Genomic DNA, 23,487 nt, shown 5'->3' with positions numbered 1-23,487 from the left:
ACACCTGAGAAAGGCTCATTGCTTTAAAATCAAAAATCTATAAAAGCAATGCCACCCTAATCCTAAGGTGCTTCTTAGGTATTTCCCAAATCTTTTTGCTCCTTTATACTGCAGCATTTTCAGGAGGAGTCATGAGATACTGTCAAGGTTCACGAAACAACTAAAAACAAAAAATAACCTTAGACCCCTTTCTGCATTACCACCAGCTGCCCGATACATTAGGTCACCTTTTACAGCAGTTGACACAGCAACCCACGCCACAAAAATCTTCACATAGCAAGAAGGAAAGGTACAAAAAGAATTATATTAAAACAATAACATACATTTGTGTGTACATGGGGATATTTAAAATATTATATAATCACAAGAAAGACCAGAGATTTCTTGCTTTGCCCTTGGGTGACCAACAAATTTAAAGCCTATTTTATATCCCAAAAATGAAAAAGAGACTTGATAGAAGTAATAGTGCTCAGTACTTGCAACCCAAGTCAATTTATACAAATCTTGCATAAATTCAAGGGGGAAAATTCATTTTAGGGTGAAGTTATTCAAGATGAAAGAAAGACGTGTCTTCAGTGAGAGAATTGTCTGCTGTCAGATGATTTCTTGCTTATGTGTATAAAGATTTCGGACTTATAAACTTTCTGGGTTTTCTGATAGCCAGATTCACCACCGCCTCCTCACTTTTTCTGCTTGCCTTCACTGCTGTTGATCTTCAGATCAACAAAGGGAGGCACTTTGAAACCAAATGACAGAGCAACTTGAGGCAAATTTAAGTTACTAACATTAAAGATCTGTTTCAGAGAATGGAAATTATAGACTCGTGTGTATGACTTATATGCTTCCGGGGCTGACTTATGAAGAAAGTAGTTCTTTTCAATCAGTTTCTCAAGCTGAGACTGAATGTCAGAAATTTTAGACCAGGAAAAGTCAAATTCACTTAATGGAACCTTGGATTGTTTCAAGTAGTGAAGGAACCCCATTTCTTCTGGTCACAAAATGAGCAAGGCATGCCCTCTCTCATTTAGACCTCTGGCTGTTCTGCTTACATGATGAATATATTCCTTAAGGTCATCCAGAGGGTCATGCTGAACAATCCAGTCAACTTCAAGAATGTCCAGTCCTCTTGCTGCCACATCTGTACACAATAAAGTGTTCCTGAATCTGCGTTGCAGAACTGGAAGAATGTGGTTATACGCTTATTTTGCTTTTGCTTTCCATGAATGGCCAAGGTGAGCAAATTCTTGTAGTTTAGCAACTCATAGTGGTATTTCACAGACATACAAGATGAAAAGACCATAACCTTCTTTCAGTTCTTCTTAAGGACTGTAAAGGGCAGAAGGAAGCTTTTTTCAGAGGGACAAACACCGTATCCCTGCTCAAGATCATCCACTATTGCATTAGCCTTATCATCATCAACGCCAACATACAATGGCTCCTTTTTTCAGAGAAATCCTTGCTAGGTCTTCAACTTTTTGAGTTTGGGTGGCAGAAAAGAGCATAGCCTGTCTGCATGTTGACAAAAGTTTAATAATTTGCTTTAATTCCTCTTCAAACCCAGCATCCAAGATTTGATCAGCTTCATCAATAATCAGACACTGTAGGTTTTTATACATAAACCCTGGTGTATTCTGCATATGGTCAAGCTGATGGCTTGGTGTGGCCACATTGATGTTGATTCCATTAGCAAGTTTCTGTGCTTCAGCAGGTCTGTTACCGCCACCCGTTATCAACCCACTGGTATGCACGTGGTGAGTCATTAGCTCCTTACGAACACCAAAAGTCTGCATGGCTAGTTCTCTAGTAGGATAGAGAATAAGGACCCCCATTCTATTCGTGGGCATGAACTTTAACTTAACAATGAGTTCAACTGCAGGGATGAGAAAAGCCAAGGTTTACCACTGCCTGTTTTTGCAGCTGCTAGAAGATCCCTGCCTTCCAGGAGTGGTCTGATACTTTTATGCTGAATTTCAGTCGTGTTCGTAAAGCCCATTTCTTTTATTGCCTTCAAAGTGTTTTCATTGACAAGATTAGATAGAGAAGCAAATGAAGTATCCTCAAAAGCTCCTGTCAGTCCCAGGGCAGGCTGGGCACCTCACTGTCATCTTCCTCATTATCTGGCTTCTCCACATTATTTTCTGTTTCTTTGGCAGTCTCGACACTTTCTTCTTTAGATTCCCCTTTGTTTTCAGTTTTTGCCTTTTTTTGTATCAGGCCTAGCATCATTCACCATTTTTTTTTTCTTCCTTTTCTTTTTTGATTCTGAATTGGGAGACTGCATTGCTGTCTCTCCATTTGTTAATACAGTGGATTTCTGGGGAGATTTTTGAACTTGTACATTTTTCACTGGCATTTAGATAGAGTGCTATTATTCAAAGTATCAGCTTTTTCCTTTGAGCTTTGTTTACCTTATCACCATGCCCTGCCACACACACACATAAACTCCCCAAATCATAGGCTCTCAGATTTAGACGAGGCCCTTAAGATGAAGAGAACAGCTATCCGTGGTTTTAATACACTCTCTAATGTAACCTCCAGAATGGGAATGCTAACATTTATAGGGTTCCTGATAGATGCCAGGCATTTAATGCATATACATATACTTTATTGATATTATTGCATATCCTTACAACTACTTAGCTCAATCTTCCCCTCCTTTCTGTGGACAAGAAAACTGGGAGTCAGAAACATCCTGTGGCTTCCACAAGGCACACAGTAAGCGTTAGAATGAGATACAAACACAGAGAAACTCCAAGGTCTGTGTTCCTTCACTAAGTCTAAGACCCCACTGCCCACCAAGGGGCTGAGTGAAAATCGCTGTCCTTGAAGGTTTTGCCCATTGGCTGTGTGCCTGGCTCCCTCAGAGCTCTGGGAGAATTACTCTTATTCAGGCCAGCCCTCCAGGAGTGAGGATGGATCCAGGTGTCTCCCCATGATGAGCACTTCTCCCTGCAGGGTGAGGACAGCAGAGTGTGAGGTGAGGGGAGATAGCCACCAATACATGCAGATGGTACATGCAGTTGATTATCTGGTGGCTGCAAAAGTGGGAGAGAAATAGCTTTGTCTTTTGAGATCTATGAGTCTGAAGTGTGTACCTGAAAAAGCTGCTCGTCTCTGTTCCTCGGCTTCTGAGAGGAGAGAGTCTTTTAGGAGGAAGACAGATAGGTCTGTACAGGATGGACTGGGAACACCTCCTGCCCTCCGTGCCTGCACCTCTGACTACCAGAGCCACAAATACCTATCATTTTCCTTCCCTCCCTTCCTTCCTTCCTTTCTTCCTTCCCTCCTTCCTGCCTGCCTGCCTGCCTTCCTTCCTGCCTTCCTTCCCTCCCTCCCTTCCTCCCTCCTTGCTTCCTTCCTTCCTTCCCTCTCTCCCTCCTCTCTTCCTTCCTTCCTTTCTTTTTCTCCTTCCTTCCTTCCTTCCTTCCTTCCTTCCTTCCTTNTAGCTTTGTCTTTTGAGATCTATGAGTCTGAAGTGTGTACCTGAAAAAGCTGCTCGTCTCTGTTCCTCGGCTTCTGAGAGGAGAGAGTCTTTTTAGGAGGAAGACAGATAGGTCTGTACAGGATGGACTGGGAACACCTCCTGCCCTCCGTGCCTGCACCTCTGACTACCAGAGCCACAAATACCTATCATTTTCCTTCCCTCCCTTCCTTCCTTCCTTTCTTCCTTCCCTCCTTCCTGCCTGCCTGCCTGCCTTCCTTCCTGCCTTCCTTCCCTCCCTCCCTTCCTCCCTCCTTGCTTCCTTCCTTCCTTCCTTCCTTCCTTCCTTCCTTCCTTCCTTCCTTCCTTCCTTCCTTCCTTCCTTCCTTCCTTCCTTCCTTCTCTCTCTCTTCTTTTTTGTTTTGTTCTTTCCTCTTTCTCCCCATTTCACACAGCATCACATTGGAGGACAAATTCCAGTGAACTTGGAATCTACAAGTCTGGGTTCAGGTGTAGTTTTAAGATTCACCATTGGGGTGATCTTCGCTAAGTTACTGCAGCTTCTTGAGACTCAGTCACCTCCCTTCTGGAAGGAGGATTACAATGACCACAGCACCCAGTGGTAATTATTGAACTAGAGGAGGAAGTACTCTGGAACCATAGAGGCTTTGAAACACAAGGGACGATTATTCCATGAGTGGAAGGAAAGGGAATTACCATAGTCCCAGGCTTATTTCATGGGTTCTCTGAACATGCTCAAACATTATCTCACACAGTCCATGAGCCTGGCCTGCTGTGAGGGCTTGAAAAGACATCGTCTGAAGCTTTCCATTTACCATTTAGTCATGAAGAGGGAGGACAGGAGCTGGGAACACTGTTTTGGGTAGTAGTATTGAAAGACTTCCATTCATCTTGTATAGACAGAAACACATTAGGTAAGTTATTAAACTAAATAAATGTAAGTAATGATACATCCATTCAGTAAGTTACCACGCAGCTATAGAAAATGATGTTGTAGAATATTTAATGACAGGGAAAGGTCATCTCAATATTTTTAAGTGAAATAAGCTGGTCACAAAACAGAATATATATTATAATCCTTTTGCAAACAACATAGGCTTACATGGGGAAGGATATATCCCAACCTGTTTGCTTTTGCTATCTCTAGTCAATAGAACTGTGAGTGAATGTTCTTTCTTTCTGCTTGTTGGTATTTTTTTCAATTTTCTACAATAAAGATGTATTGCCTTTTTAATAAAAATATTTTTAACATAAATAAGTTCAAAGAAGTCCAAATCAGCTCATTCACTCATTTCTCATATCCAGAGCTTTGTGCTCAGCCCAATTACCTTCTTTCGGTTTATCCACTCTCTAGTGGCTGCGTGGCTGCATATCTTGTAAATAAACAACATTCTTACCCATGAATTCTAAGAGATCCAGCCCTATCTCAGTGTCTGCTGGGAAGTAAATCACTCCCCTGGAAATCACTATCTGCAGACAGTTCGTACATAGGCAGCGTCAACAACTCTACACAGGGCTGGTTTTGAAGGCTGGTAGAAATTCTCAGCCACATTTATAATGCACATATGGATAGATTTCCATGGGAGCAAAGGCGATTAGTAATCATTCTTTACAATGCACATATTTGTGCATGCATATGTATTTACACTTGGCAAATTATGAATTCACAGTGGCTATTAATATAGATGTAATCTACATAGAGTGATGGAAGTCGAGTTTAGAAGAAGGCAAGTGGACTCAGAATAAAATACTTGTTCTGGCTATCCTCTGCAACTTGTTCAAGGCCAGTTAGCTGCATGTATCTCAGTTTACTCAGCCATGTGGGAGCCATGCTTGGTTTAGTGATGCCAGCAAAACCTTTAAATGAGACAGAGCTGAGTTTGAATCCCAGCTATGTGCCTTGGTGGTTATGTATCCTTAGGCAACTTACTTATCTTTGTGAATCTTGGTTTTCCTCTCTACCCAATAGGCAATAAGGCCTACCTCATGAGGTGTTATGCCTGGCATATAGGAAGTCTTCTGCAAATGACAGGGAGAATACCCTGGGAATTGCATCTTTCACTGGAATGGAAGATAATTGGGTTCTTTTCATTGCCTCATTGAAGTTCTACAGAGTGCTGCACAGGCACAATGTTGAAGTATCAGCAACAAAGTGCATTGCATCACCTGGTATGCACCTCCCACGAAAGCATCTCAGTTGGGCGTGGTGGCTCATGCCTGTAATCCCAGCACTTTGGGAGGGCGAGCTGGGCGGATCACCTGAGGTCAGGAGTTTGAGACCAGTCTGACCAAAATGGTAAAACCTGTCTCGAATAAAAAATACAAAAATTAGCCGGGTGTGGTGGCAGGCACCTGTAGTCCCAGCTACTCAGGAAACTGAGACAGGAGAATTGCTTGAACCTGGGAGGTGGAAGTTGCAGTGAGTCGAGATCCTGCCATTGCACTCCAGCCTGGGCGACAGAGCGAGACTCATATATTCAGCAGCATCAAGCAACAACCTGCTGTGGAGCTATGCTTGATAATGAAGCTTCCTCTTTCCAGCAATGAAATTTTAAATGCTGACAATTCTAGAGAAAAATATTTCTAAAATATACTTTACAATAATTACCCATTATCCTGAGTTTTTAAGCGATATATGCTGACTTGCAGGTAACCATTCACTGGTGTCTCAGCTCTCCATTACTATGCCATGGGGTGGCAGCCCCCTACCTGTGCTAGAGTATGTAACCCCTCCCTTCCCGGGCTCTAGTTGTTTCTTTTGTTGCTATTGCATCTACCTTGAAAAGTGCTCCTCTCACCTTCTAGCTGCGATAAAATCAGTGCTATAGGATTATCTAGTACAAACTCCCTTTGTACTAGATAATAAGAAGCAAATTTGGAGAGGTGAAAGATACAATGAAGATAAGGTCTCAAGGTATTTGACTGACTATGGATTAGAGAACTGAGTAAAAATGCTTAATAGCAATTGCATGGTAAATAAAAATCAATAAAGATCATTGTGAAAGTCTTCTAAAACAATCACGTGGCTGAAGTCCAACCACTGTACAGGACTTCCTTTTCAGAGACCCTCAGAAACGTTTTCTGTACACCCTCGGGATCAAGAGGACTGGGAAACTGACCTCCAGATAAAATAATTTGTCTATACGCAAGTGTGTGCGTGCACACACACACACACGCACATTCTATATATGTACACACAGATACATACCCATACACAAACAGAGGGTGAGACTGGGTACCTATGCAGGCTGGCTTAACAAAATAAGACATATTTAACCCCTATTGGCTTAAATGGGTCTTGTTTTTAAACGATGCACTTTGAGATAACCCGCAGGGGATCTGTGCACTGAATGTGTTAAAGGGCTTGAGAGATCTCTACCAGAGAGTAGTCAAATCCTTATTCTCATTTCCTGCCTGTTCCTGCAGCAACTGCTTTGAATGCCTATTGGAGAAACACGCCTTTCTCCCCAATACTACAGAATGCCTGCTAGCAAAGGAACAAATACGAAAACTTTAACAGCATCTCAAGTGTTCCCCCTTTGCTCCTCACCAACTACTGACAATCAATGTAAAAGTAATCCTAGTTTTTATTTGAAGCTATCTTGGCTTTAAAAGAACCTTCCAGAAATGATTGATGTGATGAATTAAACCCATAGGTAACCCCTGATATCTGCTTTGAATAGCAACAAATTCCTAACAATATCTTCAACGCCTTCAACAACGAAATCTAATCTCTGAACTCCTAAAGGTCAAGATTTGCTGTCTGGTAGCACGGCTCAAGAGTAAATGCTCCCTAAGGCTGTGCTAGGCAATTGCTTTGCACTCCAGACAATGTCAATTTTGTCCAAGTAGCTGCAGATGTGTCTAGCATTAAGTCAGAATGGTGTCAAGGGCCCTTCTTGAACACCGGCTGATTCTCAGAGAAACTGGTCCTAAAGCCCTAGTCTATTACAGTCCATGCCCAAAAGACAGACATTTAGAGCTTAAAGGAGGATGGAGAATAAAGCTGCATTAGATTTTTTAATGTTTCTGAATCAGGAGACCCAGGGGAAGAAATTCTCCCGTGATCCAAATGTCCTTCCCTCCCCCCCTCCCCACCAGCAGCTCTTTGGATTTCCTGATTAAGGTGCTGCACAGTATCTATGAAGGCCTACCCTTGAGCTACTTTCCTGATAAACCATTCATCACTGTTCTGGCCCATTCTAGCTATGGAAAAGCTATAACAGACTAATGAACTCATTAAATTAAGAAATGTATGTTACAGGAAGTAATGTGCCAAGAGAAGGCGTGGGGGTAGGGTGGAGGGAGCAGAGATTGAACCAACCTCTAAGCAGAGTACTCAACATAATGAAGTCTGCAAATGCATCAGCCCCTTAATCCCCAGTCCTGCAAGGAAGACAGTCCTCCACGCCCCCCACAACTATGCTTCTTTTGTTTAACGTGACCCCACCCCTGCTTTTTAAAGCAGGAAAACATTACAACTGATTTGAAGGCATACTAGGTATTTTGGTTTTAAAAATTAATAAGCGCCAGAGGAAGGTATTTTGCTTTTTAAAATTGAAAGGGAGTATACACCAAATAATATTTCTCATGTTGCACTGGGAAACCCATTCACTGTTTCCCACCTATCTCCCACCAGTAGTAGCTCTGCTACTCTGAAGCAACTGATTTTTAATTCCTCCTGAGTTCTCTTCATCTGCTGTAAGCCTTAAAATAAGAAAAAAGTCTACCTGGAGCAGGTTGCCGTGAGTTCCATAAGCATGCCTTGCCAGACTGTAGATGAAATAATTCCTAAGACAGGGAAATCAGAATGTTGTTTTCTTCTGTGTCAAATAAAAGACTGTGTTGTCTTTGGCAGCACATCCCACATTTTCACTTGGCAGCATTCATAACCCGGAAGGACGGAACATGCCACATAGTTTCCTAACCTCTCCGGAGTCTCCTCCTTGGCAACAGATGAGTAACAAGTGGCAGAAGTTACCATTGATTCACTCTGGACTGTCTCTGCTGAAAACCATAATGCATTTCACAGATGCAATGTCATTTGTTCTGTGAAATCGACAAAGGAGACAAACCTCGTTTTTCTGCTTCAGGAAATATAGAAAACCCAGGGTTTGATTGTCTTCTTTACCTCTCCTTTGATTGCAGCATGCTTTTGGCCCTTCTTTACTGCCAATAACTTGCACCGGATGTCAAGTATCACCTGGGAGGAACACTAATTTAAACCAGGGTTGAAAACTCCAGAATCCAGGCAGGCAACACAAGTGACCGGAAAGAGCAGGCATAACACAACAGGGAGTGTAGAATTGGGTGAGCTGGAGGCAGTAGCTCTTCAGCTTGAGCCAAGTGTTGCCATGTAGAAATGCTTGTTTGTATTGCTGGGTCATCTAATTTTTTTAAGAGAAGAGAGAAATTGGATTTTATTGTGGGTGAAATTTCCAAATTGTTGAATATTGGCTCAATTTTTTAAAAACATGGTATAGGCAAATAAAACTTGGCTGCTTAATAGATCTAGCCCTTGGAATGCCAGATGTGATCCCTGCTTTAAACTCATTTACAGCTCAGCTCAAATGGGAAGTCAGTCACCTGGTTGATCAGAAATGTTGGTGGGGAGGTCAAGAGTGTTGCAGAGACAGCATGAGATCTGCCTATAATTAGATGGGCCAACTGGAGGAAAATCCAGCCTGCATGTTGAGTAAATCCCAGGATTCAATGTAAGGGAATGAGTCCAAAGGCCTCTTTTTCTAAAATTGGGGAGATGAGGGTAACTAGTGCCAAAACAGGTCTAAAACCAGCAGATGTAGATAAAGAGGCTAAGTAGGCAAATAATGAGTGCAGATTGCTCAAGGTCTAAACCAGGGATGCTGAATTGGATTCCTCACACCTGCCAAGTCCAATTGACTAGGCTGATAGCTGTCAGGAAGGCCGGGAGGCTGAAAGAAAAGCATACTGAGGATAGCGGAGTCTTGAGTGCAGTTCTCTTGCCAACCCTGGTCTGAAAAAGCCCAAGATTTGAGGGACTGCCATACAGTTAGCTCTCACCCAAGCAGGCAGGGGTTCCAGGTCTGCATACAAGACAGCAACATAAACACTAGCCTGCTTTGTATCTTTAAGTCATGTTTATAGAGATTCTATAGGCTACATCAGAACTTGAACTTACATCACGCATTTGGAAACAACAAAGAACATTTGTCACACTGGAAAAAAGAGTTTAAAATACAGATTCTGAAGTGAATGACTCAGTATTAAAAGAAAAATATCAAGTGATAACATGTATGAGAATCTATCTGCCCGCACTTGGCCCTTAACATTTAAATATTAGGGCCAGGCGTGGTGACTCACACCTGTAATCCCACCACTTTGGGAGGCTGAGGTGGGTGGATCACAAGATCAGGAGTTCGAGACCAGCCTGGCCAATATGGTGAAATCCTGTCTCTACTAAAAAAATACAAAGAATTAGCCAGGCTTGGTGGCAGGCGCTTGTAATCCCAGCTACATGATGAGGCTGAGACAGGAGAATCACTTGAACCTGGGAGGCAGAGGTTGCAGTAAGCCAAGATCGCACCACTGTACTCCATCTTGGGTGATAGGGTGAGACTCTGTCTCAAAAAAAAAAAAAAAAAATTAAATATTAGGATTACATGAGCCTTGTTTCCACTGTTTGAAAATCCACTGAAGTGTATGCAGTAGTATGCTACTCAAATTTCCCTTCAAGACCTAGCAATTCACTTTCCCAGCTGCTGGGAGTGTTGGCTACTGATGGCTCACAGCTGAGTCCTCTCCAGAAACTGTCATCAGCCACAGACTCCTTGGGGCAGCCCCCATTCAGAAGAGGTCAAAGGAGGCTATAACCTCCTTACCTCAATTGGGACAACGCTGAAGGACCATCCATGTTCCAAAGCTCCCAAAAGATCACCACATGGCAGTTTACCTTTCTCCTTTGCCCAATTCGATCTCCTTCATTCCCTGTTCTGTACATAAATCTGAGTCTCAGAATCTGTTTCCTGGGAAACTGACCTACAACAAAGACCTAATTGAAATGTAGGCGTGTAATAGAATACCAAAGATTCTGTATGTCAGGCTAAGTTTAAATGACTTTCACAATGATGAAATAAAATTGCAGATTTAGGGAAGCAAGCAAGAAATTATGTGAAGTTTAATGAAAACATTTCCATTTGTCGATAACATTTAGCTTTACCTATGTGTAGGGCATGTACGTCATTTTGATTTGTCTAGGATGCTGCCCTGTTTATTTGGGGGACTTCTCTGTGCTCCAGTTATGAGAGCTGAAGAGCAAGTGCCAATTGTGATGCCCAGCTTTCTGCAGGCAGGAGTAGGCAAGTGAACATGGTCTGGTCATACCCTGTCTATTCAGATTAGGCCAAGAGAAGGGCATGTGACAAAGACCAAGCTAATTAGAGCCATTTCATGAGATTTAATAGAACACGCCAGGAAAGAAAGACTATTTTTTTCCGTCTTACATCATGAGCTATGATAATGTAAGCCTCAAATGCCTAGGTAACTATGGACCTCAATGCCAATCTACAGTGGAAGAGAGTAAGGTCCCCTCCATTGGGAGAAGCAGAGCCAAGAGATAAAGAAAGAAAAATATGGCAATGCTGTTTATGCCCTTGGATCCTACTGTGTTTGAAGTCAAAACCAAACTTGGACATCTCAGTTACATGAACCACAACCATTTTTCCATTTTGCATAAGCTACGTTGAGTTGGGACATCCATCACTTGAGACTGAAAGACTCCTGACTCTTTCACTGCACTAATCATTCAGTCAGAGACAGATTAAAACAAAGATAAATAATAACCGTATGGGATAAGAGCAAAACAGAGGTCCCTAGCATCAGGAGCCGAGAACTCTACTAAATTTCCACAAAGTAATACAGTCATGAAACAGAGAGGATGCATTCTGGGGGAACTTCTTTGTCAAAAAAACAAATCTAGAAGCAGAATTAATATAGGCAGAATATAGGATAGATAGAATAGAGACAGAAATAAAATGGGGTTTGCAACGTAAAAAAATCAGCTGATGACCCCTGAAAATAAAAACAAATGGGAAAATAAAAATTGCACCTGGTATTCTTAGAGTAGAGCAAACAATGTTGAGTTAAGGTCAGGAGAGATGAAGGAGGGAGGCCTGATCTGGGCTCAGGCAGAGAAGTCTGATGGTGGGGAGGCAGTACGGGGCCTGGCAGTCTGGAGGAAGGGATTGGCTGACTCACGTTAGTGCAGGGGGCTTCCAGGTCAAGGAGGAAGCAGGCGATTGGTTTACCCACATCCCACAATTCCTAAGCAGCGGCTGATTAGCTGTGAAGCTAACAAAGATTAAGCTTTGAGGGCCCTTACTTGCAAAATCCCTTCCAAGATCCTGTGAGGGGCTCTTGCAATTTGTTCCCATGGTCATGTGTGCTTGTAACTAACATTTGCATAACAAGTGGTTAAGTCATTGTCTCTTTCTAACCTAATTTTCTCTGTTTCCTACTGCCCCTCATGATGTGTGGTGTTAAAGTGGTCATGAGCATCTTGGGGAATCCAGCTAAAAGGAAGTTGATTTGGAGATCCATTTAAGTTGGGTTCTGTGGATCATATTAATGTAGTTCATGGTCTCTTCTATGTAGAGTTAAGATATTGCTTGCCATCCTGGTATAGGGATGTCTTCCAAGAATGCTACTACCCAGGAATGCTAATGCTACTATTACTCACTTTGCTGGCTTATAAAGATGCAGAGCAAGAGGTGCTCGAGCAAGGCCAGGCACAGTGGCTCATGCCTGTAATCCCAGCACTTTGGGACGCTGAGGTGGGTGGATCACTCGAGGTCAGGAGTTTGAGACCAGCCTGGCCAACATGGTGAAACCCCATATCTATGAAAAATACAAAAATTAGCCAGGCTTGGTGGCGTGCACCTGTAATCCCAGCTACTCATGAGGCTGAAGCAGGAGAATCACTTGAGCCCAGGAAGCGGAGGTTGCAGTGAGCCAAGATCAAGCCACTGCACTCCAGCCTGGGTGACAGAACAAGACTCTGTCTCAAATAAATAAATAAACAAATAAATAAAACAATACTAAAAATCTATGTGATGTTATCAATTATAATTTATAAAGATGAAAAAATTTTCTGAATAGACAATAAGTGAAATTCTTTTTATCAACCATATTAAAGACTGAATTATCTCTGAGGTTTCTATATAGAAAATATTACAAAATTGTCACTTGAGAAGGCAATGAAAATGTATGCAGCTGGCAAATATTGGGGAGAAAATACAGAAACACATCAAGCAGATAATGATGAGCTTAATCAATGTGATGCTTTTGGTTTTTGTTGGTATTTAAAATTTTGTTGCTTATTTTATTTATATTGTCATTCTAAATAAATGCAGTTGATCCTTGAAAAACACAGATTTGAATTGTGCAGACCCACTTATAAGTGTTTTTCAATAAATGTATTGGAAAATTTTTTGGAGATTTGCGACAATTTGAAAAAACTCACAGATGAACCACTACTCCCGAGACAGCAGATCAACCTCTCCTCTCCCTCCTCCTCAGCCTACTCAACAAGAAGACAATTAGGATGAAGCCCTTTATGATGATCATAATCCACTTTCATTTAATGAATAGTAAATACATTTTCTCCTCCTTATGATTTTCTTAACATTTTCTTTTCTCTAAATTACTTTATTGTAAGAATACGGTATATAATACATATAAACATACAAAATACATGTTAATTGACTTTTTATGCCATTGGTCAAGAATAAGCCATTAGTAGTTAAGTTTCTGGGGAGTCAAAAGTTATACATGGATTTTTTTTTTATTACACAGGGGTCGACACTGTTCAAAGGTTAGCTGTATACCCATTCATGCCTAATTCTGTGTCTGTAATTTTGTGTTTTTTCACAGGGCCCTTCCCCTTCCCCACCCCACCCCACCCAAGAATGTGTAAGCTTCCTTCAAGCCCCACAAAATCTGCCCCTGGGGTTGGACTTCCTCCACTGGACAAGGGGCAAAGGTCAGAGGGGAAGAGACCTTGAACCAACCCTCCTGGCCCCACCCAGGGACCCTGGCAGGGAACTAAACTTTTGTAATCTGCATTAATAATCAGTTGATGAGGTTTTTGTTTGTTTGTTTGTTTGTTTGTTTTTTGAGATGGAATCTCACTCTGTGACCCAGGCTGGAGAGCAGTGGCAAAATCTCGGCTCACTGCAACCTCCACCACCCGGGTTCAAGCAATTCTTGTGTCTCAGTCATCCTAGTAGCTAGGATCACAGGTGTGTGTCACCACGCTCAGCTGATTTTTGTGTTTTTAGTAGAGGTGGAGTTTCACTCTGTTGGCCAGGCTGGTCTCAAACTCCTGACCTCAAGTAATCCACCCGCCTGGGCCTCCCAAAGTGCAGGGATTACAGGTGTGAGCCACTGCACCTGGCCAGTTGATGAGTCTTCATGCTAGTTTGCTTCCTGAAACATCTTTCTACCAATTTGCTGAAATCTAACTGGTGCCTGGGATTACTTTAACAGGGGTGAGTCTTATTTTTCTCCAATTCAGCTTAAACTGCAAGTGCTTAGTTTAGTTAAACCTTCAGTATAAATTAGGTTGGTTTTTCCCTGGTCTTGCAGTATGGGGCAGAGGAGGACTTGGGGGAGGGGGACAGAAGGATCTGGAGGATAGGGAAGAGGAAGAGATTGACAAGGGAGCAGGAAGGAGGAGGAACAAGAATAAGGACCCTCCCCACCTATGGGATATGGAAAGGTGCAGAAAAGCAAAGCATGGGAACAGAGAGCAGCCTCCCACGTGAGCAGCTCTTGTTCGTTTTCCTCCAGCAGACGTGCCAAACAGTGGCTGTGCACTGAAGGTTGCCGGCAAGCTGCTACCAGTCCAGCCAGCTCATGCTGCAAGATTTATGAAGTGTTTTTGAGCCCAGCCCCATATCCTATAAAGAAGGCTTATTCCCTGGGGATTCGTTAATCAAGGAGCACTGTACAAACACCACTTCCTGTGGGATGTTAATAGTGTCTGTAAGCAGGAGAGAGAGTGAGTGAGAGCAGGGAATCATTGTTTAGCAGAGAGAGAAATGAGCTCACAGCTGAAAAAGAGAACTCGCCTTGATGTAGAAAAGATTCCTTTGTTAACAAGTGAATAATAAGCAACTTACATAAGCATTTTGAAATTTGAAAAGTGGATGCTGTAGTTAACTAAAAAGTAAATACTTTCTTCAAGCGCCTAGGCTGCTCGTTGTTGAAGTTTTTTGGGATGAGGGAGCAAGTTGCTATGCCTGATCCCAGCCTGAGAACCAACTTTGGCTGTTTATTTACATGAGTTGTTTGTTTATGTGGCTTATCATGGCTGAAGGAGAAAAAAATGGGACTTCAAAAAAAATGTGTTTCTTTTGGTACACAGGCAAGAGAGAGGAGAGAAATGCAGACAATGGTGTGCCAATTTTTCCCCAACCCACTCCCCTGGCTTTCAGCCCTTGTGGGAGGAGTGGGGCCAGAAGTGAAAGGAGCTATTTCCAGGAAAGACGGTGTGAAGCTCTCAGCAGAGGCAATGCTGTGGGAGGCCTGAGAGACAAAGAAAAGTGCAGAGTTGGAGAGAGGAGAAATCTGTCAGGTCTGGGAGCATCGGGGAGGAATGCCCTGGCACAGATGTCGGAGTTCTCAAGGTGCACTGTCAGCAGAGTGGCACTCACATGTAGCTGTGCCATTAGGATATTGACAAGGAGTCCGAGCAATGGAACAGGAGAGGAGAGAAGGCCTTGTGGCAACTGAGCTGACAGAATCATGAGCCAGACTCCACGATGACCAAGTGGTCTCTTTGTCCTCATCCCCCTTGACCCATCCCCTAATCTAGATCCTGCCATTTCTAAGGCCACGAAAAAAGAAATTCTCAAGGAAAAGAAGAGAAGAGGTCGTATGTCTCCCAAGCCTAAGACTAATTGCTTCTGCAGTCCACTTGAAGAACAGAAGCCACACTGCTTGGAGGCAGCTCTGGGTCCTCATGTCACACCAGTCGCAACATCGGAAACAATCTGGCAATTCGGGGCAATGAGACCAGGACTCTCGGAGCCTAAATACAAAAAGAAAATCCAGTGAGATATATTTTAACAGGGAGACTCCCCTCTCAATGTCTACACTTATCAGTTCAGGTTGCTAGAACAAATGACCATAGATTAAGTAGCTTAAACCACAAACACTTATTCTGAAGGCTAGGAAGTCCAAGATCAAAGTGTCAGCAGATCTGGTGTCTGGTAGTGATCTTCTTCCTGGTTTGCAGTTGCCATTTCTTTGTTATGTCCTCACATGGCAAAAACCAGTTGGATGCAAGAAAATTTTTGCAATGTATGCATCTGACAAAGGCCTAATATCCAGAATCTACAAGGAACTTAAACAAATTTACAAGAAAAAAAAAAGAAACAACCGCGACAAAGAGTGGGTGAAGGATATGAACAGACACTTCTCAAAAGAAGATATTTATGCAGCCAACAAACATATTAAAAAAAAGCTCATCATCACTGGTCATTAGAGAAATGCAAATCAAAACAACAATGAGATACCACCTCACACCAGTTAGAATGGCGGTCATTAAAAAGTCTGGAAACAACAGATCCTGGCGAGGATGTGGAGAAATAGGAACACTTTTACACCGTTGGTGGGAGTATAAATTAGTTTAACCATTGTGGAAGACAGTGTGGCAATTCCTCAAGGATCTAGAACCAGAAATACCATTTGACCCAGCAATCCCATTATTGGGTATATACCCAAAGGATTATAAATCATGCTACCATAAAGACACATGCACATGTGTGTTTATTACAGTACTATTTACAATAGCAAAGACTTGGAACCAACCCAAATGCCCATCAGTGATAGACTGGATAAAGAAAATGTGGCACATATACACCACGGAGTATTATGCAGCCATAATAAAGGATGAGTTCATGTCCTTTGTAAGGACATGGATGAAACTGGAAACTGTCATCCTCAGCAAACTAACACAGGAACCGAAAACCAAACATTGCATGTTCTCACTCATAAGTGGGAGTTGAACAGTGAGAACACATGGACCCAGGGAGGGGAACATCACACACTGAGGCCTGTCAGGGGGTGGGGAGAAAGGGGAGGGGGAGCATTAAGACAAATATGTAATGCATGCAGGGCTTAAAACCTAGGTGATGGGTTGATGGGTGCAGCAAACCACCATGGCACATGTTTATCTATGTAACAAACCTGCACATTCAGCACATATATCCCAGAATTTAGAGTAAAATTAAAAAAAAAAAAAAAGTGGACATGGGAATGGGACCAGCCGCTCTTGGAGCACATGGACTGCAAGTGGGAGATGGTTTCTCAAAGGAAAACCAGGAGGTACTATCAAAACATGAGAGGAAAAAGCTGCTCAAGTAAAAACAGATATGTACTATAAGTATTAGATATAAGATCTAAAAATGAGCAGAAAGGGAAGGCTCGAAGGGGAAAGGAATTACCAAAAATATTCACAATGGCCATTTGGAAGAGAGAGGAGTATTCTACAGCTATTTTGTGGAAGCATAAAGAGTTACATTATGGGCCAGCAATGTTCACTTAAGTCCCAGGTCTCATATGGCATCTACTGGCAAACAAAGTTGCCTTCTTCTTCAATTGCATCTCTCCCCAACTGGCTGTCTGCATGAGTCATGGGCTGTCTACTCTGATCATGACAATCAAGGTGTCTGCCATGCCATTGTCACCTGCTAGCTAGGATTTCCCTATTTCCAGTCCCCTAAACAAAGAGGCAGTGCTGGACTCTTTCTTGTCCAGGGGTGGATGCAGACTGGACAAGAAATAAGAATATGACACAAAGGTGGTTCATCTGTGAGCTGGCAGGTAATCCCATGAAGCACCTCGGAGGCAACAGTAATGAACCAAACTGATCCAACTGGGAAAATGGAAAAGTGCGTAGCTCCTAAGGCAACCTCTATTCTTGGTGGCTTTCTCCTTTCAGTACTATTCCAGTCCACATGCTTCCTTACACTAACTGCCACCACCTTTTTGCTTGGGTCTTAGGAAGGGCTATGGTTTAAATGTTTGAGTCAAACAAACATTGACACAATGTTTGACAGCAAATTCATATGTTGACATACTAGTCTTGAAGGTGATTGATATGGTTTGGCTGTGTCCTCACCCAAATCTCATCTTGAATTGTAGCTCCCATAATTCCCATATGTCATGGGAGAGACCTGGTGGTAGGTAATTGAATCATGGGGTGGGTCTTTCCCCTCCTGTTCTCATGATAGTGAATAAGTCTCATGAGACCTGATGGTTTTATAAACGGGAATTCCCCTATACAAGCCTTCTTGCCTGCTGCCATGTAAGATGTGCATTTGGTCTTCCTTCACCTTCTGTGATGACTGTGAGGCTTCCCCAGCCATGTGGAACTGTGAGTTTATTAAACCTCTTTCCTTTACAAATTGCCCAGTCTTGAGTATGTCTTTATTAGCAGCGTGACAACAGACTAATACAGTGATGGTACAGAAAGCAGGGCATCTTTGGGAGGTGATCAGGTCATAAAGGCAGGATTCTCATGAATGGAATTAGTGCCCTTATAAAAGAGACCCTAGAGAGCTAGCTAGCCCCTTCCACCTCGAGAGGACACAACTACCAGAGGACATCTATGAACCAGACAGCAGGCTCTCACCAGACAGCAGGCTCTCACCAGACAGCAAATCTCCTGGAATTCTGGTCTTGGACTTCCCAGCCTCCAGAACCATGAGAAATAAATAATTTCTATCGTTTATAAGTCACACCATTTATCGTATTTTGTTAAAGCATTCTGAACAGACTAAGAAGGGAAGTTTTGTAACTTCAGTTTAAACCTAATTGCAGAACAGAGCAACAGTTCTCCATACCTTGGGGACAGAAGCTTCAGTTGTCCCAAATCCTGTTTGGTGACAGGCAAAGTCACACACAGCAGTCCAGAGTGGGACACGAGTGCAGTTAAACTCTCAAGGTTGTTTCCAGGAAACATGGACACTCAGGATGGCAGCCAACATGGTGCACATACACAGTGGGTGTTTTGTGCTCTGTCCAAAGAGCGAACTCTCTCCAGGGTAGGAGAACAGCCCAGAATGCCCGAGAGGGTGGAAGGGAAAAGAGCTCAGGATACCCAGCAGCACACAGCCTTTACTAAGAAAGGGATCCAAGACAATGGCTTCTTAAAAATATCACAGCCAAAGCAGGATGTAAAAGTGCTTCAGGCCTCCTACCTTTGCCCAGGAACATGGCTGTCCTTCTAGGGGAGGGGAAAGCTGTGGATAAGAACCACTATAATAAATTAGAGAGAAAGTCATAGCTCCCAGCCGTATAATACATGAATTTCCTCCACTTGTCAGCTTGTCAAAATGGAGTCCTGATTCCTCTCTGTCAATGTCAAGCCTTTCCTGCCTAGTTAACATTTTTAGGTGGAAGCAGGAAGAAGTGAGAGTGGCATTTGATAAGTGCTGGGGAGTATTGCTTTAGAAAAGCACATTAACCCTTTTTGCCTGTTCCAGCTCCTGTGGGGGAGATAGAACAGGTGGGCTTAATTGGCACTGAACAAAGTCCCTGAAATTCCCTAGAAAGCTATGGAACCAGATGTCACACTCTGGCACTAAGTGTTAAAGAGGCATCCTTGTAACAAGCCCAGGGAAAGGTGGATGGCAGATGTGTTTTAATTAAACTAAGCTTCTGCCCTTGCTTTACAGGCATTTTAGGACACCTTTACCCAGAAAAAGTGACAGTATAGTCCTTGCTGTAGAAGTTTACAATTTAAATTCTAAGTGTACCACATAAGGGTTAAAGTGAAGTTAAAAGCATCTTGTCAAAACAGTAATATCTATCAGAGTTATTCCCCCTCCCTATGTTCTCTCTCACATTTATCTTTTTTATATATATATAGATGGGCTCCCACTATGTTGCCCAGGCTGGTCTAGAACTCCTAGGCTCAAGCAATCCTCTTGTCTAGGCTTCCCAAAGTGCTGGGATTACAGGCATTAGCCCCACACCCAGCCCTCCCTCACATTTTGTGGTCTTTAAGGTTAGTTCATGTTTTCCTATGTCATCATGGAATAATCACTGTACCAGGAGACAAAAGTACTGGATCTGAGTTCTGTTTTGATTATTCACAATCCTGGTCACGTCGTTTATCTACTCTAAGCTTTTGTTTCCTTTACCATCAAGTGAGACAATGCTATGTCATGTCTGTTTCACAGAATTGCCTTAAGGACCAAGTGTTTTCATTTGCCTGGTTATTTGACAGACACCTGCTTCATAATGGAGTGGGTGTCCTGGTGAGGGGGATGTGAAGGGATACAGACTTGGATGAGACACAGTCCTGACCTCGGGGAACTCACTGGGCATTCAGTGAGTAGGAATGTACTCTCTCTAAACTGAAGAGCACTTCACAAAGAGAAGCCATTTCCATATTTACTGCACAATCTGTTACTGTTCTCTGGAAATTTTGCCAAGCTCTTGTTTTCCTAAATAGTTTTGGTGTGCCCCCCTTGGTCCCAGCTCCTTTCTTTTAACTCAGATCTAAGTTATGGTTTCTAAATGAGCTCTCCTTGCAAGTAGAGAAGTTCCCATATTCTCTTCTAGGTTCATCTTACATAATCCTTAGGAGGGCAGTTCTTTTACTTTGAGACTCCACTCTTGGATCTAGGATAAATTCTTGAACCAAGGTAAGCTAACTTACAGATGTAGCCTTTATCTAGAAATTCAGAATTGGGACATTGAAGGAGGAAGTTGGGCAAAAAGAAGCAGTCGTGTGCAGGTGTGGCATGTGACTAGAGAGCTCCAGAATGGAAGTCCATCACTTTGACAGGTGTGTCACCAGAGCCATCCCAGTGACTGTCTGGGAGACTTTCCTGCACTGTTTTATTTAAATTAGTTTGAGTCAATTTTTGTTTCTTATAAACAAATGATTTTTGTCTGATCTCCTCTCCAGACAAGCATGGCCCTAGGGGACTGGCCCCAGGCAAGCCTGCCATGTCCCAGATGTCTGAGTTTAGCCTGCAACGAGCCATATATCTGTGTGCTGCTGCATATAAAGCCATTTTTAAGTGGAAAACATAAAAAAGTAAAGCTATTTAGGAGCTAACCCAGTATAAACACAGTTCCTCATTGTAAAGAAGCAGCTGAATTGGTGTCAACAATGTTACTGTGTGTCAGAAACGTTTAATAACCACTCAGTCAAAACCCAAGTTGACATTTTTAGAAGATACAGTGCTGATTCAGGATGTGAGATTGACCTTCTGCCTCAGTTTCCCTGTATTACACTCCACTCTGCCAGTATTACCAAAGCTGGGACTTGGACTTTCAGTCACTCAGCAGGGGCCTTGAGGCTTTATTGAGCCTATGCTCACTCCTTCCATGAGCACACCCCATACCTGCAAGCTGGAGGCCCACCATTCACTCATTCTTTCATTTAACAGATAATTATTTAACATCTATTAGATAGCAGGCTCATGCATGGCGCAGAGCATATGCAGGATACAGAGGTGAAAAAAAACAAAATCTGTACTTTCAAGAGCACTCTGGAATGCAGAAGAAACCTGCCTTTCAATCAATAATCACAACACAGTGTGTGCCAAGAACAGCATTAAACGTATTCAGGATGAAGAACTAACACAGAGATAGGAGTGGTTGGTAACATCAGGGAGGAAGGCAGGAAAGCCTTTCTAGAGAAATACAGCTTTTCTAACTATTTTCAAACTATTTGGATTTTGAAAACCAAATAGTTTGTCAGGAAAATAGAGTAAAGCTAGGGAGGAAGAAAGAACATTTGAGACAGAAGGAATGGCGCATCGGCTAGGCTCACAATCCTTCAACTTCTACCCCTCACTCCAAGGACAACTCACCATCCTGCCTCCTCTGGCCACCATGCTCTGCTTAATGAAATGGGGCCCCTGGACAGCACCAGAATAGACCACACTTTCTGCTTCTGTGGATTCAGTAGTTTGATTCTTGGTCAAGCTTACAGGGGCCAGCAGTCCCTGCTACAGCCAGACTGTCTCAGATTCTGTCCATGGTCCTGAATCATTCCTCCTTGCCTGATCCTTTAGTTGAGATCCCAATATGTGCTCCTTCCGAATTCACCTAGATTATGACCCCAAGGATGTCACTGAACACTTCCTGGATAAAGAACACTTCCTGGATGAAGAGAGGGACAGAAAGTAAACTGAACCTGGAGGATGATAAGATTTCCATGGGTGAGAGAGACAAATAATTTGAGGTGGTGGTGGGGGAGTGTAGAGGAGGTAAGTCCAGCCTTAGCACTGTGAGGGCGTGGTGTACTCCTCATTGAGCGCAATGAGAAGAAACTTAAAAGGTGAATATTTACATGGGAAATACAGTATTTCAAACAGAAAGTTTCCAGGCAACCTGTCACATAAAGGCACCAAGGGCATGGTATATCCAAACAATCCCGAGCATGAGACCTTGCCCACCATGGGTCAGAGTTGAGCAACATTCTGAAGCTCCAATTTGTCCTAAGTGAACCACTGTGCAGAACTAATGAGGTCATCAATTTTTCTTCCAGCTAATGAACTCGTCAGGAAGGGCGTGATGTGGGAAGATGATGAGATGAGCAACCAAACCTGATTAAATAGTTTCATCTTCATCAAAGAATCAGACACAGAGCTGAGGCCCCATTATTCACTGGGAAGGGATAATTACATATAAGAGCCTGCCATCAGAAACACCCCTCCCCTCACCCAACTGGCTTTGCTCCCTCAAGTACAGGGAGTGTGTTGGACCCAGGAACAGACACTCATTTAATTCAACAACTATTTACGGGCAGCTTGTTCCATGCCAGGTGTGGACCAAGAACAAAGAATGAAGATAAATAACACCTTGTCCTTGCCTTTAAGTAGTTTATGGTTGATGTAGTATGGAACAACGACTAACTGAAATATGCTATGGAATGTCTTCCCAGCATTTCAGACAAAGTGCTGTGGGCATAGAGGTGAGGAAGGGAGAAGAGAGAACCAGGAATGTTGTCTCATAGGTGATCATCCTTGAGTTGGGCTTTAAAGATGAGTACAGCCAGATGTGGAGGCTCACTCTTGTAATCTCAGCACTTAGGGAGGCCAAGATGAGAGGATCACTTGAGCACAGGGGTTTGAGACCAGCCCGGGCAACATAGGGCCTATATTTTTGCACCCACTTTCTCTTTTGGTCATTTGGTTATAGCAGTTTAGCTTAACCTTAACTGATACAGAATTTGATACCATAGGTGAGGTGCTGCCATAATCCAAACCTAAAATAATAGCTACCACTTCTGTCATGCTTTATTCCTTCACTGTTGCTTTTTTTTTTCTTTTTTTTTTTTTTTTTTTTTTTTTTTTTTTTTTTTGAGATGAAGTGTTGCTTTGTCACCCAAGCTGGAATGCAATGGTGTGATCTTGGCTCACTGCAACCTCTGCCTTCCGGGTTCAAGCAATTCTCCTGCCCCAGCCTCCCAAGTAGCTGGAATGACAGGCGTGAGCCACCATGCCCAGCTAAGTTTTGTATTTCTAGTAGTGACGGGGTTTTACCATATTGGCCCCGCTGGTCTCAAACTCCTGACCCCAGGTGATCCACCCACCTTGGTCTCCCAAAGTGTTGGGATTACAGGCATAAGCCACGCTTGTTGCTTTCTTAAAATGCATCATATTCTGCTTTGTAACATGTTTTTTGCTTCCTTGATGAACTCCACTACTAGACATTAAGTTATTTTAGGGTATGGACTGAGTCGTAGTTACTTCTTCATTCTTGCCACATCCAGCCTAGTGTCCTCAGACAATAGGAACTCAAAAAGTTTCTTGAATTGACTGTATACTCAGAAGTCTTGAGACAGTATATATTAGTTTAAATTCAATTTCCCTTTGGGGAAGAAAAGTTATTTCCTCACATACCTATTTCCTCCAATGCCTAACATACTATGAGCCAGTAACTCTGATGTGCATTCATGGCATGATATTAGATTCTTGTGGCAAGGCATTACATCGCAAACATAAATTTACACAACTGTTCATTTAGCAAATACT

The 23,487-nt window shown here is 42.7% G+C and overlaps 1 pseudogene; it reads right to left on the bottom strand.

Annotated features, from left to right (window-relative positions):
- Window positions 1–572: 572 nt before the first annotated feature.
- Window positions 573–2,353, bottom strand: LOC108544610 (ATP-dependent RNA helicase DDX18 pseudogene; annotated as a pseudogene).
- Window positions 2,354–23,487: the final 21,134 nt, after the last annotated feature.

The sequence above is a fragment of the Rhinopithecus bieti genome, unplaced genomic scaffold (genome assembly GCF_001698545.2).
Source record: "Rhinopithecus bieti isolate Rb0 unplaced genomic scaffold, ASM169854v2 scaffold_947, whole genome shotgun sequence".
Taxonomy (NCBI): domain Eukaryota; kingdom Metazoa; phylum Chordata; class Mammalia; order Primates; family Cercopithecidae; genus Rhinopithecus; species Rhinopithecus bieti.
The sequence above is the reverse complement of the archived record's forward strand: the minus strand, read 5'-3'. Positions and strand labels throughout refer to the sequence as shown.